Below are 14,438 nucleotides of genomic sequence, written 5' to 3'. Positions count from 1 at the left end.
TGTGTGATAAGTGATTTAGTAAGTGAGTGAGTATGAATTGTTCTGTTTTTTTTCTTCGTTTGTATGAACTCTGGTATTCAAACACAACCAAGCAAATATTGAGTGACTTTTAATGTCACTGTTCTGATTTAGTTAGAATTGATAAATTTTAGCTGTTTTAGTGTGTTTTTTCTTTCTTTTATAATAGACAAGTTTTAGTTGTAATATATTGTGTTTATTATATGTACATGTATATATATACACATATAAATGCAGATAAAAAAAAATCCAGCTTTAAAGTTGCAGTCTCCTGCCAATTATTTTTTTTTTGTTATATATCAACAACAGCCGCGACAAGTCGTGGCTGTTGCTAAACAGCAACGGGGCAACAGCCACGACTTTTGTGGCAACAGCCACGACTTTTGTCGCGGCTGTTTCCGGTATTTGTTGTAGTGATCTTGAAGCTCGAAATACTCTTATGTTATGTGAATTGGTTCATAATCATATGTACTAGATAGTGTAGACCTTGTAGTTTTAGGCATGCATATCGAAGTCGGACTGAACATATCTCGCAACACTGATGATGGTGTGATATCTCGATACACATGATATAATGTGTTTCGACAATTATCATGAGAAGAATAAAGTGAAAATTATTGTTTGTATTGATAAAATAGGATACAAAGGGTGACATGACCTTTCGAGAGAACTAGTGCTCTTCAAGGGAAAATCAGAAGCGTGACTAATTGACAGAATGACTTCCAAATCCCTCTTTGTCACTTTTATAGCCAAGTAGCTAATAAAACATCAAAGCTCTATATCTCGTGCAACGACACTTTTGCTCCTAAACATGACTATTGCATCATGGAACAATACTATTTCATATTTTTTTTTTACTAGAATACTATTTCATTTGCAATTTGGTCATAATCATCATTCGGATACAAAGTCTCAAAAACACGGATTACAGCTAAAACTTGCTGAAGTTTCATTGTGCGATCGTTGGGCTGTATTGCAACTTTGGATTTAGGTCATATTTCATAATATCTAGAAATTTTGATCATGTTTGCTAAGAATTGTTTGCTTATGATGAGTTAATGCTAAAAATAAAAGGCAAGAAATGTAGCTTAGTGGTAAGCACCCTCTTTCCCAAGTAAGGAAATAGGTTCGAGTCACAATGTACATAAAAAAAGGTTATTAAGTTATATAGCCACACGGTTATAGTGAATTGAGATATAGCCAACCTTTCGTTAATTTTTTGTAAATAGCCAAGTTAACTTATTAACAGATAAATAAAATACTTATTTAATCCAGTCAAACATGTAAAAAAATGTAGTTAATAGGCTGCCACGTATGTAAGTTGGCTATTTACAAAGTATTTACCAAAGGTTGGCTAATTTACAATTCTTATAGTTTAGGTGGCTTACATAGCCACCTAACCTATGTAAAAAATGTAGTTAATAGGCTGCCATGTATGTAAGTTGGCTATTTACAAAGTATTTACCAAAAGTTGGCTAATTTACAATTCCTATAGTTTAGGTGGCTTACGTAGCCAATTTTTTGTAAAAAAAAATTATAAAAAAAGGACAATTAATAATTAATTTGTGATAAGAGTTATAAGCCCTAATTAGGTATACTCACGTTAATAGGCCAATAATTTTGTTTTAACAAAAAGACATCCTTATTTAAGATCCAGCAAGTTGAAACATAAAATTGTGAAATGATGACAAAATCTTAGACCATGTTTGTTTATTAACTTGAAAACTGTTTTTTACTTTTCTAACTAAAATAGTTTTATAAAAAAACCGAATCCACTGTTTGTTTGATGATTCTCATAATACAACTTAAAAAGTTTTCAAACTGTTTTCTGTTTTAATGAAGAAAATCAGAAAACAGTTTTTAGGTGTTTTTCAATTTTTTCACTCAACTTTTTTAACCTTTTTTTATATTTTTTTTAATATCTCCTCTTGACATCTCCTTCTCTCCTATTAACATCATTTCATTTTCCTCACTTTTGATTATCGAATTTGTTTTCGTTCCTTGAAAAACTTAAGTTTTACAATTATGACAAACTTTAAACAATTGGAACTCCACTTTACATATTGTTAATTGGTCGTGATCCTCTCGTCGAGCACATAAGTTTTCACTATTTTTAGTCAACATTAGTTATCAAAATTTGATATTTGTTGTATTGACTACAAAGACAAACGGTGGTTTCCGATGAACTTGTGAACAATCATTATAACTAAAGGTACGACCATTATATTCGCAACAAAGACTTTCAATTAGTATATATCTCGACGCCTAATTCGTATGTGAATTATTACACTACAATTACAAAAAACTGAATAAAAAAAAACTGAAATCCTTACCAAACAGTTATTTGAAAACAACTGCAAATTAAAAATTTCAGACTACAACTATATGAAAACGAAAACAGAAAACAAAAACAGTAAGAGTGAACTACCAAAAAGACTAGTAACAGTTAAAGCAACTTTACTTTCATAAACAACCTCTTCAAGTTAGTGATTAGGCTGTTTAGATGCTACATATTATTAATGACATTTTTTGCCCCTCGTCTTTGACCTCTTTAACAACTTGGTCCCTGATTAAAAAAACTTGCAATCTTGACCCATTATGATCAGCCAAATTTCATGTTGGGTACTTCTGTTAATTTTCTGTCAAAATTGGCGGATACTCATCACGTGCAAGTCACGCGTGCGAATTGGGGAGGGTAATTATGTTTCACCTATATTTCATTTCATTTCCTTTAATTTAAGAATTTCAGAGTAAATAAAGGAACAATTTACAGAACGACAGCTCCACCGACCGTCGAAGCTCCAGAACGACAGCTCCACCTCGTGGCTTGCCAGCACGTACACCCTCCCCACCGCGGAGCACGCCGCCACCACGAACCCGCCGTCGGGAACGCACCGGCTCCGGAGCCACGCGCCGGCCTCCACGTCGAACAAGTCCATCGACCCAGCGTACACGGCGAAGATGGTGGGTCCGACGGCGCAGATCCGGGCGTGCGGCGGGGCGGCGGCGAGGAAGGCGGAGAGGTTCCACTCCCGCGGTTAGTCGCCGACCTCTTCGAAAGCTAGGGTTCCCATCGACCTCGTTGAAAGTCCGCCATCGCAGAAAACCTCGCGAGCTCAGAATTCAGACTAAGAGCGGGTTATTGATAGCCAGCCTCTTCCTAGCCAGACTCGTCGCCATTGCAGATTATTCAAGCTCTCTTTCTCGCTCGGGCCTCAGCGATTCCACTCAGTCAATAACAAGACGACGAAAAAAAAAACTTGACAGCTGTGGGATTTGAACCCACGCCCTTGCGGACCAGAGCCTAAATCGGCGGCGACGAGAATCGGGAGAGGCACTCTAGGAGGACGTCGTCCAAGAGAAAGTCAACAAACACTTCTAATTTCACGAGTTCAAGCACACAACCAAACCATTCAGCTACTAATCCACATCAAACCCGCTTCAATTTCACAAATCCAATGCGAGTCTCCAAGTACGACGTCTGGATCTCCTAGCCCTCCTCCGTCTCGGAGCGCCGCTGCCATTTGCTCCGGGAGATGGGACTCAGCGGCGACCCTTCCCTTTCCTGCTCCTCCACCGACGCCGGATTTTGCCGCCGCGGAAACGTGTCGCGCTCGGCTTCAGAGCCTCCACGGAGATCGACCAGAATCCATGACCGGCATCGCTAGGGTACTTGTGCGGCAGATACTGAACTTTTTTTATTTAACAAAACTTAAAATTAAAAACAAATAAATTGTATAAATGAGAAGGGCATTTTAATAACTTTACTCTTTTTATTCGACACGTAAGCATTTTCTGTCTATTTGACACTAAAAGTAACAGAAGGATTATAATTGAAAATTTGATTATCATAAAAGATCAAAATGACAGTTTTTTTTAACGAAGGTTCAACATGTTAAAGTGGTCAAAGACGAGGGACCAAAAATGTCATTAATTAAAAAAAAAATGCTTCTTTGGAAAGGAAAAAATGCTACAAAATCAATAATTAGGGACTAAAATGAAAAAAAGGTGAGTAAATAACTGAATCTAAAAAATGTGAGATTATTTGCGCCAAAAATCTATAGAATAAGAAATGGTATACATGTCCACTTGAGATGGTCTAGTTTTTAAATTCTATCTTCGTGCTATTTTTCATTTGAAAATTGGGACCCATCTTTGTATGCCAATATTGATGAGTCTCATGCTAAATATTTAGTGTAAATATCATATCTGAATTTTTAGATTGATAGCAAAGGATGGTATATTGTTGGAGTGTGGGTTTTAAGTGTAAGCTGAAAGGGTTTTTTTTTTTTTTTTTTTTTTTTTTTTTTTTTTTTTTTTTACATTAGAGACGTTCTAACATTGATTTATCTCAGTTGCCCCATGTTCGCGAAGTTGACTTTCTGTTTCCTGGGGACGAAATCTCGAAGTGGTTTTGCTATCAATGCGAGGAATCTTCAGTGACATTGAAGCTACATCCGGGGTGGTATAGCCCTGATTTCATAGGCCTTTTTTAAGAATATATAAAGCTACAATTATTATCTACAAGTATCTAATTAGTTTTATTTTGAAAGTGAGCTATTATTTTTTGGATAAATTACATAAATGCCCCCTGAACTTTTGACTATTTACTTTTATTTTTCTTTTACTGCGTTGACATTACAAGCAATGACGATCTAATAAGCTTCGAAGTTGCATTCTCAGAACTCGAAACACGCTTCGGAAAAGAAAATACGAAGTCATATATGGTTGTGTTTGGTAGTTAACTCAAACTGTTTTTTGTTTTCTGTTTTCTAATTTTTGTAGTTGTACTGAAAAACTGTTTTGTAGTTGTTTTCAAAAAGCTGTTTGGTACAGTTTTCATTTTTGTTTTTGAGAAAGTGAAAAAACTGAAAAAAGTGTTTGGTATAGTTTTCATTTTTGTTTTTGAAAGAATGAAAAGAGAAGATGAGGAGAAAGAGGAGAGAAGAGAAGAAATTTTTTTTCAAAAACACTTTTTATTTGTTTTCAGTTTTCTTTACTTTTTTCCAAAACAACTTCAAAATTTTTTGAAATTTTTTTCCGAAAACATCTTACCAAACACATTTTCCAGTTTTGTTTCCTATTTTCACTTCTTGAAAACTCAAAAACAGTTTTTGAGTTGATAACCAAACGCTAATAGTAATAGTATGAGACATCATCGTTACTTTATCATTTGTTATTTCACGAAAGATAATTTTGGGCCCAATCTGTCTTTGGATCCGTCAATAGTAAAAAGAAAATAAAAATAAAAAAATCCTAAAACTCGACGACCCATCAAACAACCCAAAACAACAAAGTTGAAGAAACCGTGTGATATCAATATATATATATATATATATATATATATATATATATATATATATATATATATATATATTTTTGAGGAAATGTGATATCAATAATTCAAAAGCGAAATTTCTCCCTCTTTTCTTGTGCATAGAAAAAAAGCCAATATTGCTTTGTGCTTTCTTTATATATTAAAAAACTAGTCACATGCTAAGTCACACTTTTGTTCTTTTTCTCTTCTTCTTCTACTTTCCTTTTACTATCCTCACACAAAATCTAATCTGCGCTTCAGGGAGCGATCGAGATATCGCCGATCTTGATAATCGTCTTCTCACAGATTCTCAACCATATAGCACGTTGCAAGAAGACCTACGAAGTGGACCCCACAAACATACGGAATCTAGATCTGGGAAGCCACAAAGCTGCGTTTTCAAGACATCAAAGGCGCTTCAGATCGAGAATCTCTGGAAATCACTGCGAATTAATACGGCTGGGATTTAGGGTCGAGGTAAATTGTTTTACCTTTACATATTAATCGCTGCAAATTTGTTTAAGGGAGTAACTGCTTTTTATTACAAGAAAGTAAAACACTATAAAAGTTAAAAAAAAAAAAAAAAAACAAAAGTAGAGGAGCGCACCTATTAATTTTATTGTTATAGCAGTAAACTCTAAACTTATATGTTCACATTATAAACTAATTACCTTCCATTTAGTTTGCATAAACTAACTTTACATAAAGTCACGATCTAATAAGCTTTCCTTTACATTTCTGATAGAAAACTCTTGATATCAGTTGATATTTTATAGTTATCAGACAAAACTAGCCACGCACAGAGTCACAGTCTTATCTCAGTTTTCTTTCTTCTTCTTCATTCCTTTACTATCCTCACATAAAATCTCATCTGCGATTCAGGGAGCGATCGAGTTATCACAGATTCTCGTTGGGAAGCTACAAAGCTGCATTTTTAAGAACGCAAAAGGCGCTTCAGAAACGACTGAGAGCTCATCCGCCTGGGATTCAGGGGCCAGGTAAATTGTTACTAACTAATCACTGAGAATTTGTTTTTGCTGAATTAAGTCGAAATTTTTAGACATATTTTCAACTGTAATCTGTGAGAGTATGAAAAATAACAAGACCAAGGGAGCAACTGCTTTTTTATTACAAGAAAGTAAAACAGTACTAAAAGTAAATTAACAAAAGTAGAGAAGCGCACCTAGTAATTTATTATTGTAGGAGTAAACTATAAAAGTTTGATGATTCATGAACAGACTGGAATCCAAAAAAATTCATATTGAAATAAAATGACATTACAAGCAAGGGCGTCCAGTGTGTTGTTCCCCTGGCGTGGAATTCTCTCGAACCTTGTTGAACACACACACACACACATATATATATATATATATATATATATATACACGTATATAAATGTATTATTTATGGTTTATTATACACAAATTAGCTATTTTAACGTACACTTTTATATTGGGGTTTTTTTTCCGTATATTTTATATATTTTTTCAAAAATAAAATCCAACATCCAGATCCAGGTAATCCAAATCATATATACAGTTATATAATCTTAAAAGGTTTGAGTAAAACATAATCACACCATGATAATCCAAAATTATTTACTTTTGTTTTGTGTTTCTATGGTAAATTACCGTATACTGTGTTTGGTCTTACCTTCCTTTTACTTTGAATAAACTAGCCTCACACAAATTCACTATCCAAGCTTTCCATATTTCAGATAAGACCCTTTGATATTTTTGGAGGTTGATCACTTATGGCTTCTTCTTCGAGTACCTCTGTCGATATATACGACGTATTCATCAGCTTTCGAGGCACGGACACACGCTGGGGCTTTATTAGCTTTCTTTGCGACGCTTTGCGCGATAAAGGAATAAAGGCGTTCATAGACTCGGATGACCTCAAGAAAGGAGACGAGATCTCGCCTGTGCTTCTAGAAGCGATCAAGGCATCGGCGATCTCGATAATCGTCTTCTCAGAGAACTATGCCCAATCTCGGTGGTGTCTGGATGAGCTCAACCACATCGTCCGTTGCATGAAAGAACATAAACAGCGTGTTATACCCGTGTTCTACAAGGTGGAGCCCACGGATGTAAGACACCAAAAGAGAAGCTTCGAAGTTGCATTCTTAAGACACGAAAGGAGATTCGGACACGACTCGGAAAAGTTGAAGATGTGGCGGGAATCTCTGAGAGCCACTGCAGATTTATCCGGATTTAATTCGGCAGACGCGAGGTAAATTACTCGTATTTGATATCCTTGATAAATGGTTTTAGTTGTCATAAACCTTAAGTACAGCTTTTAAATCATTTTTTCTATTATCATTGTGGTTATTAAAACACAAAAATACAAAAGTTTTATCACCCAAAAAGAAGAAAAAAACACGTTATTAGGGGAGGTCAAATTAGTGATTATCTGGGACATATTAGGGAAATTGATTCTCGTTTATATTATAGGATTGCCAGGCCCCCAAATTGAGGACACCTAGGTCCGTCCATGGTCATGAGTTAAAAATCAAACCTAATTTGTAGTCGTCATGAAGATTTCATTTAGAGTATATTCGATCCAAATATTTAGACTATAGTCGTCACAAACTAGATAGCACTTGGCCAATCGCGGGATAATACAGAGAGGCTAAAACTCGAAAAATCAGAATTTAGAGTAGATATCCAAAGACCAATACTCCTGAAAATACTGTGCCAGAGATCTTCGGGGTAGAGAAATATAATCGGCTATTTTTTTTTTAAGAAACGTGGACGGGACCACGAGAGTTTTATTAATGAGCCCTCGCTTGTGACGGTGGAATACCGTGGTTACAATTATTACAAAAAAGAAATAGAAACATAAAACAAGAGGATTGTATGAGGTATAGATTACGTAGTCTCAGGGTCCTTGATTTTCGGGCTTAGATGATTGTTTTTGTTCTGTGTATTTGGATTTTGAGGGATTATTTTCCTCGCGGTACACATGATATTGGTCGCAAGCTATTTTGTCGCAAATCCCTGTTTTTAATGCATATTCATTTTACAAAGAGTAATAGATGTCTATTTTTCTTAATATTAACAAATATCTTTAGTTACTCACAAGGGTTTTTCAATACTGACCCTTAAAGTATAAAATATTTATATAAAAAAGAAGTATAAAATAATTTAAAGGTTTGATATAATACACTCATTAACTTTGTAAAAAAAAAAAATCGATGATATGTTTATTGACTACAGTTTATTTACATTTTTCAGTTCCGAGTCCGAGTTGATAAAAGAAATTGTTGAATGCGTCATGGAAGAATTAAAAATGATACCTTCTACTTCTAGTTATGAGACAAATGGTCTTGTTGGAATTGATAACAATTTGCATGTTATAGAGCCATCTTTATGTGTCAACTTAACGAGCAAGGACACTCGTGTCATTGGAATTTGGGGAATGGGTGGCATCGGAAAGACGACAATCGCCCGTTTCCTGTTCAACAAATTCTGTAATCGATTCTCCGGTTTCTCTTTCCTTGAAAACGTCAGAGAGGAAGTTACGAAGCACCAATCCTCGGACCTGCAAAAGAGAGTTTTCTCGGAACTGTTGAAAGAGAAGAACTTGACACACGTCACTCATCGCGAAAAGGATAGACTCCGCCAAAGGAATGTTCTTTTAGTCCTTGACGATGTCGATAACGTAAAGCAATTGGACCTTCTGGCCATAGATCGTGAATGCTTCGGTCCAGGTAGCAGAATTGTTGTGACGAGCAGAAATTCACAAGTGCTCAAGGTCATCAAAGCCGACGAAATACACGAAATTGAGGACCTGAGTTTTGGGGATGCTCTTCAGCTCTTTCTCTCGAAAGCTTTTCGTAAAGAAGGAGATGAATCTCCGGTCGAGGGATACTCGGAGTTGGCAAAGACAATTGTCGAGAAGTACGCCAAAGGCAATCCGTTGGCTCTCACGGTTTTGGGTCGGCACTTGTGTTCAAGGAGCATCGAAGAATGGGAAAGCGAAATGGAGTTACTTGACTCAACTCCAAACCATGAAGTCCAAGACATACTGAAAGTGAGCTACGACGGACTGAGCCAGAACACAAGGACATGTTTCTCGATATTGCCTGCTTCCTTAAAGGCAAATACATGGATGAGATCAAGAGAATACTTGGGTACAGATATTCCGGAGTTATTGCAGGAATCAATGTTCTCGTTGATAAGGCTCTCATAACCTTATCAATGTTCTCTATACGGATGCATGATTTGATCCAAGAAATGGGCCAAGAAATTGTTCGTCGAGAATCAAAGGATCCGGGAGAGCGCAGTAGATTGTGGTCTACATTAGATACTTGCTGTGTCTTGGAAGAGAATCGAGTAAGTCATGCTTATGAATATCAAGATCCTTTAAAACTTGATTGCAGTCACACTTTATTATCATTTGTATAATAATCATAATGTGGTCATTTTTTTTTGTATGAACTGTGATTAGGGGACACAAAAAATTGAAGGAATTTTCTTGAAGGATATGCCACAATCTGACATAAGCCCTCTAGTCTTTAAAGAAATGCGCAATCTGTGGTTTCTCTATATTGATTGGTCTTCGTACAACGGCAAAATTTTATTCCCTGAATATCTTGATTTCCTTCCCGCTACACTGAGATATTTCCGATGGACGGGTTGCCCCTTGAAATGCTTGCCAGAGAGTTTTAATCCGAAGAATCTTCGTGAGGTGTGCATTGAAAGTGACAAACTTGAACGGGTTTGGAGCCTGGAATACAAGGTATTGTTTTCCGGTATTTTTTTTAACACAATGGTTCATATTTTCTAGCGTTCAAATTATTGCAATTTGACCCTTAAACTTTTTTTTATCTAGCGTTCACCTCCTTGAACTTCCATTCATATTTTCAATAAAAAGGGCACATTCCGAATGCTTAATAAATTTGTAATCCATTTTTTTAGAAATTATCTATTTATTCAACATAAAACGCTAAATAGCTGTTAAATAATTAACTTATTTTATTTTTTGTATAAAATAGTTTGTTATATCACTACAGTACGCTAGAGAAGTTTGATATCGGTTCGAATCACAATTTTTTAAAACTTCAAGGTTTGATATCACTAGCTCAAGGTACTAAGAAGCGTATTTGTTATTTTCAATCACTTATACTGTCTGACTCACATAAATCACGGTTCACTTTTTCATATAGGATTTGCAAAAGTTGGAAGTCTTGATTCTCAATGGTTGCAACAATCTAAGTCAACTCCAGGACCTCTCTCACACTTCAAACCTCAAGCACTTGAATCTTGCTAATTGCAGCAACCTGAGTCAACTCTCGGATCTCTCTTGCAACTCAAATCTCGAGGAGTTGAATCTCACTAATTGCAGCAGCCTGAGTCAACTACCGGATCTCTCTCGCAACTCAAATCTCGAGCACTTGAATCTCACTAATTGCAGCAGCCTGAGTCAACTACCGGATCTCTCTCGCAACTCAAATCTCCGGAACTTGAATCTCCCTAATTGCAGAAGCCTGAGTCAACTACCGGATCTCTCTCGCAACTCAAATCTCCGGAACTTGATTCTCCCTAATTGCAGCAGCCTGAGTCAACTACCGGATCTCTCTCGCAACTCAAATCTCGAGCACTTGTATCTCACTAATTGCAGCAGCCTGAGTCAACTACCGGATCTCTCTCGCAACTCAAATCTCAGGAACTTGGATCTCACTAATTGCAGCAGCCTGAGTCAACTACCGGATCTCTCTCGCAACTCAAATCTCGAGCACTTGAATCTCACTAATTGCAGCAGCCTGAGTCAACTACCGGATCTCTCTCGCAACTCAAATCTCGAGCACTTGTATCTCACTAATTGCAGCAGCCTGAGTCAACTACCGGATCTCTCTCGCAACTCAAATCTCAGGAACTTGGATCTCACTAATTGCAGCAGCCTGAGTCAACTACCGGATCTCTCTCGCAACTCAAATCTCGAGCACTTGAATCTCACTAATTGCAGCAGCCTGAGTCAACTACCGGATCTCTCTCGCAACTCAAATCTAAGGAACTTGGATCTCACTAATTGCAGCAGCCTGAGTCAACTTCCTGACCTCTCTGGCAACTCAAATCTCAGGGTGTTGAATCTCGCTAATTGCAGCAGCCTGAGTCAACTTCCTGACCTCTCTGGCAACTCAAATCTCAGGATGTTGAATCTCACTAATTACAGCAGCCTGAGTCAACTACCGGATCTCTCTCGCAACTCAAATCTCCGGAACTTGAATCTCACTAATTGCAGCAGCCTGAGTCAACTACCGGATCTCTCTCGCAACTCAAATCTCGAGGAGTTGAATCTCACTAATTGCAGCAACCTGAGTCAACTACCGGATCTCTCTCGCAACTCAAATCTCGACGAGTTGAATCTCACTAATTGCAGCAGCCTGAGTCAACTTCCTGACCTCTCTGGCAACTCAAATCTCAGGGTGTTGAATCTCGCTAATTGCAGCAGCCTGAGTCAACTTCCTGACCTCTCTCGCAACTCAATTCTGCGGGTCTTGGATCTCACTAATTTATGCAACCTGAGTCAACTACCGGATCTCTCTCGCAACTCAAATCTTGAGCACTTGAATCTCACTAATTGCAGCAACCTGAGTCAACTATCGGATCTCTCTCGAAACTCAAATCTCGGGGGGTTGAATCTCACTAATTGCAGCAACCTGAGTCAACTTCCTGACCTCTCTTGCAACTCAAATATCTTAATGTTGGATCTCACTAATTGCAGCAGCCTGAGTCAACTTCCTGACCTCTCTTGCAACTCAAATCTCTGGGACTTGAATCTCACTAATTGCAGAAGCCTTAGTCAACTTCCTGACCTCTCTTGCAACTCAAATCTCGAGGTGTTGGATCTCACTGATTGCAGCAGCCTGAGTCAACTTCCTGACCTCTCTTGCAACTCAAATCTCGGGGTGTTGGATCTCACTAATTGCAGCAGCCTGAGTCAACTTTCTGACCTCTCTTGCAACTCAAATCTCTGGAACTTGGATCTCACTAATTGCAGCAACCTGAGTCAACTACCGGATCTCTCTCGCAACTCAAATCTCAAGCACTTGAATCTCACTAATTGCAGCAGCTTGAGTCAACTTCCTGACCTCTCTGGCTGCTTAAATCTCGAGGAGTTGAATCTCACTAATTGCAGCAGCCTGAGTCAACTACCGGATCTCTCTCGCAACACAAATCTCGAGGAGTTGAATCTCACTAATTGCAGCAGCCTAAGTCAACTTCCTGACCTCTCTTGCAACTCAATTCTGCGGGACTTGAATCTCACTAATTGCAACAGCCTGAGTCAACTTCCTGACCTCTCTTGCAACTCAAAACTCGAGCTCTTGAATCTCACTAATTGCAGCAGCCTGAGTCAACTTCCTGACCTCTCTTGCAACTCAAATCTCTGGGACTTGAATCTCACTAATTGCAGCAACCTGAGTCAACTACCGGATCTCTCTCGCAACTCAAATCTCGAGCACTTGAATCTCACTAATTGCAGCAGCTTGAGTCAACTTCCTGACTTCAAATCTCAAGGCTTTTCTATTCATATTAAAGTCTACAATTTCTGGTAATCATATAAATGTCATGTCTTTCTGTTTGCTAGATCTGAAAAAATCTTAGCATATTATATACACCGCCAATTTCAATAAATTTGCTAACACTACGAGCTGCGAAGGTCTCAAAGAGACAATTATTTTGATACAAATGAAGATATAGTTCTAATTACGTGGTATTTTTTTTTATTAACGGCGGGAAAAAATACAATTTAAAAAAAAGTGGACTTTAATATAATTTTTCAACATGTGAATATTTTCATTTTTTATATGGTAATCATAGTATATCTTTAATTTTGTGAACAGACACGTTTCGGTCCTTTAAGGCTTAGAGTAACTTACTATTCTAGTCTCTAACTAAACATTCATTGTCAGTATGTCACCATATGAAGTAACAGATTAAGCCCTTTGATGCTTATGCGATTGTTGATCCTTTGCATGGAGGCAAACTTTTGTTCCCTTGAGCTCTTGATGCTGAGGTATGTGGTAGCCATATGTGGTAGAAAACTTTAATGAATTTGGAACAGAACATACGAGGTAGTATTTTTAGCCTTTTTTAGCTGAACGGATGGCTCGTGAACTTCACTTTGACTCTCAGTTTTTTTATTTTTCTTTTAGTGTTCAGCTCCTTCAATTCTCAAAAGTATCAACCAATATGTTATGGCTACCTATAAATTTTGGAAAACATGTTGTCAACCCCTTGATAAAATGGCTAGGAAAACATGGGATAAAGTCTTCTGAAGATAAGTGGCGGGATGGGATTTTGGAGATTCGAGGATATGAATGTGGTTCTTATGGCTGCTCAGACAGAAATATTTCCAGTTCTTGTTATGTGATTGGGAGTGGTAACAAGGTTGGGGTTTTCACTGATTTCAAAGACCGGCTCGTTCCTAGTCTTGATCTGAATGCAGGGGAAGGCTTCAAGGTGACCGATATTATGGTTTATGGAGATAGGGAATGGTAACGAGGCCTTATTTTCTTTAAAAAAAAAAAAATCGAGGCCCTATTTGGGGATGGGGATGTTTTAACGAGGCCTTATTTTCTTTTTAAAAAAAAAATCGACAACCCAATATTAACATACGTTCATATTTTCAACAAAAAATTTTGCATTCTTGGTTATTTTATAAAAGATATTATTGAAATGATTTTATTATAAAGATAGGTAAATTTCTGTTATAAACATAACTGATTTTATTTTAGTATATTTTTACTAATTATTAGTAACATCAATGTATCGAGTACTCATTAAATTTAGTTATTACTTCGGAACAACAATTATTATTTTTTTTTTTTAATATGAATGTAAGTTAGTAAAGAGGATACCGATGCAAAAATCTATAGCTCAAGAGGCTTGTACGAATGGAAAAAAAGGGGTCAAAGTGTAACTATCTGACACTACCACGCGCCACCGTTGCCAAAATGCCTATCTTAAATTTCCGGACACTTATACTTCCAGGCTAATTACGTAAATCACATTTTTATTTGATACAAGATTTGGATATTCATACGGAACCGTTTCTTCGCCGACACCGACGACGAGTACGGCGTCTGTGGGCGATG

At 37.1% G+C, this 14,438-nt stretch overlaps 1 pseudogene across 1 annotated transcript; it reads left to right on the top strand.

The window, feature by feature from the left end:
• The first annotated feature begins 5,526 nt into the window (after window positions 1–5,526).
• On the top strand, window positions 5,527–14,345 carry LOC149394459 (uncharacterized; annotated as a pseudogene). The gene is made up of 8 exons (XR_016299933.1): window positions 5,527–5,812; window positions 6,218–6,333; window positions 7,038–7,567; window positions 8,572–9,672; window positions 9,788–10,078; window positions 10,506–12,892; window positions 13,254–13,357; window positions 13,497–14,345. The product of XR_016299933.1 is annotated as an uncharacterized LOC149394459 (transcript).
• Window positions 14,346–14,438: the final 93 nt, after the last annotated feature.

This window comes from Urtica dioica, chromosome 6, assembly GCF_054948205.1.
Source record: "Urtica dioica subsp. dioica isolate 48M chromosome 6, U.dioica_male_clone48M_v1_H2, whole genome shotgun sequence".
NCBI classification, from domain to species: Eukaryota; Viridiplantae; Streptophyta; class Magnoliopsida; order Rosales; family Urticaceae; genus Urtica; species Urtica dioica.
Note: the sequence above shows the minus strand (reverse complement) of the source record. Positions and strands in the feature narration are given on the sequence as shown.